Raw genomic sequence first — 3,165 nt, forward strand, 5'->3', positions numbered from 1 at the left:
CCACTAGCACATCGCTCACGGTCTCCTCACCCGCCTCCTGGGTATCCATAACGTAGGCAACATACCTTGCGCAACCCTACTGAAGGTAACGCCTAGCCCTCGCTACTGAGCACAAAGCTGGTCCTCGTTGTAGCCTCTCGCTCTGAATCGCCAATTGTCCCCCACTTGGGGTCCTGACATGCACCAGCTGCTACGCACAGTCGATCACCGCCCCATTAGGGCTCAACCAATCCATATCGATGATGACCTTGTTCACATGCACAGGAATAGGAACCAAATCCACAAGGTACCGCTTGTCATATAATGAACGCAATCTCTGAAAACATATGATGCCCAGACATATCGATTGTCAGCAATCTTGACCTATAAATGACAATCCAACATCCCTAAGGACTCAGAAAACCTCTTTCTAAGTGCAAGAGAGAAATTTGATCAGGTAGCCCCCGAGTCGAATAACACCTGTATTGGGATGTTGTTCACATGGAACGATCCTAAACAAAACACATAACATAAAACATAAATATCATAAGCAACATGTAATAAGAGTTAGGGAGAAGAAAACATGTTCGTCACTAGATCCGGTACGGCGCGCGCCTCCTCGGCAGTCATATGGAAGGCTTGGCTCCTCACCACTGAAGCCTTTTTCTTGCCCTATCGGCCATCTGTGATCCGCAGGGTCACTGGAGCTGGCACCACCACTAGCATTGCTAGTACCAATCTCTGGCAGTTGGCCTTTTTATAGACCTTTTGATTGCAATGGAAGCAAATAAGGTCTGATGTCTAAAAGGTGGGGGTAGAGGCAGTACAATCCCTTCCAAAGTGCCCAGTTTTGCCACACTTATAGCAGCCCAATCCCCCAGCTTGGCAAACTCCCTTATGTGCCTTGATGCATTTCTCCCAGTGATCCTGACCCTGCTAGCGCTTCGACCTAGAGTCAAGTCCCTTGGGTTTCTTCCCTGAAACCCCAGTAACCTGCTCAGTCTCCGTCTTCCTCTTTCGGATGTGCTCTATATCAATCTCCCTCTCCCTCGCCCTCACAATCATGCCATCCAAATTCGAGCATGCCAAGTAGCTGACATGTTTCCGGATGTCAGCCCTCAAGATGTCGCGGTATCGACTCCTCCTCATCCCCTACATATTAACGCACCAGTAAGGCCCTATCCCTAAACTTTCCGGTAATCTCTACCACGGACTCTGTCATCTGCCTCATATCCAGAAACTCCCTGGCCAGCTACTGAAGCTCCACAGCTGGCACAAACTCAGCCCTAAACCTGGTCACAAAGTCCAACCAGGTTATAGCGTCAATGGCTGGGGCTCCCAATAAATCATTGACCGCCTCCCACCAATCTCTAGCTCTGTCTCTTAAACATCCCGCACCATACTGGACCTTCGACCCCTTAGGGTAGAAGCTCGTAAACTGTGCAAACTCGATGTCTACAATCCACCTCCTGGCCACAATGGGGTCCTTCACCCCATGAAATTCTGTCGCACCATATCCCCTGAAATCCTTGAAGGAGAGTGTGTGCATCCCTGACTGGCCAGATGCCATGTCGCTCCTGAACGCCCTGAGACGCTCCTCCATCAGCTCGATGATCCCTTCCTGGATCGACCAGAAAAGCACCGGGGTCACCTCAAGGAAGCCTCTCGTAATCTCAGACGCGATGAACTCGCGTAGCTTGTCACCAACCGGCTCGGAACCTGCACCTGAACCTGAACCAGATCATGAACATGACCCTGACCCTGAACCTCCTACTCTGTGACATGTTATCACCATTTTGAAACAAAACAAATAATCGCCCGGGTCCTACATATCTCGAGAGGTCTCACACACTCAACTAGTTCCTTGGTTCTATCTCAGCCCTCCTTGAATCGAGTACGAATCCTCTGCTTTTAATAGTATGGGCCCATACTACCTTCCACATCTATCCATAGTTTTCTTAAGGATCACCTTGACTTCACCAAGTCCCTTTCACTACTATTGCTCACTGTACTAATCTCATCCTAGGCTTACCCTACGGTAACTCTCCGACCTACTCTCTACCATCAGCTGCATAAGAAATCCCTGCTACCTTTACCTAACTAGCTCACGAATACCATTACATATCACTAAGACCAGATAATTCTTCGAATGAGATGTCCTACCCTACAACGGTTGAACTAAAACAAGAGTTGCGAAATAAGGATAGACCTAGCCTTCTGGAATTATTTAGTCCTCACAATATGTAACTTAACATATTTGTTTACTAATTTGTTAAAGATAACTAGAACTCCTAAAAGCACAGAGCAAGCAGCATTTGGGCATCGAGTAACCAAACCAAGCATATCCTATTCATTCCATCATATCACTGACTAATCAGTTCAAGCATGTAATTCAATAAGCATATATAGAAGGTACATAAGGCATCTTCCTAGATCCTTAGCCCTAATCTATCATGCAGTTCTTATACACATACAGTAGGCATATAAGGCATCCTTCCTAGATCCTCCACACAAATCTAGCATGTTGTTCTTATAATCATATCGTATATCATAACAAACATGTATGGGTATCTTGGGTAAAACATACTTGAGCTAGGCCGATTGCATGCACCACACACCTTTTTCTTTCTCAAAACTTTTTTCTCTTTTCAAAACTCATTTTATATAAAAGCATGATTTTCTTTTGAAAATTTTTATACCAAGTCCTCAATTTGAGTTTAGACACACCCATGAGTGTGCCCGAATCCCTTAAACCAAGGCTCTGATACCAACTTGTAACATCCTAAAATATAAGACCAAAAAATTCATTTTTTGATTTAAAGATTCATAAAACAAATAATAGAAATCATCATCAAGTTATCTGATTTTATAAAAACCATAGATCATATGTCTCAAAAGCATGTCATAAAATAGTAACAATGTCAGAGTATAATCCCAAGAATCTCATATACGGAAAATCGCGTGTGTGTGATACGCTGCTATCGTGCCGGCTCCTTTCCCTTCGAAGAAGAAGGACCTAAAACAAAAATAGAAAACCGTAAGAAAAAACCTTGGTGAGTTCCCCCATCATACCACATACCATATAATCACATAAGGCCTAGCATATATGGGTGCTAGCCTCCCCTTCGGTCTCTTTTAACTGGTAATTACCTAGCAAATCTGGGTACTGGCCTCCCCTTCGGTCTC

The sequence above is a fragment of the Lactuca sativa genome, chromosome 2 (genome assembly GCF_002870075.4).
Source record: "Lactuca sativa cultivar Salinas chromosome 2, Lsat_Salinas_v11, whole genome shotgun sequence".
In the NCBI taxonomy this organism is placed as follows: Eukaryota; Viridiplantae; Streptophyta; class Magnoliopsida; order Asterales; family Asteraceae; genus Lactuca; species Lactuca sativa.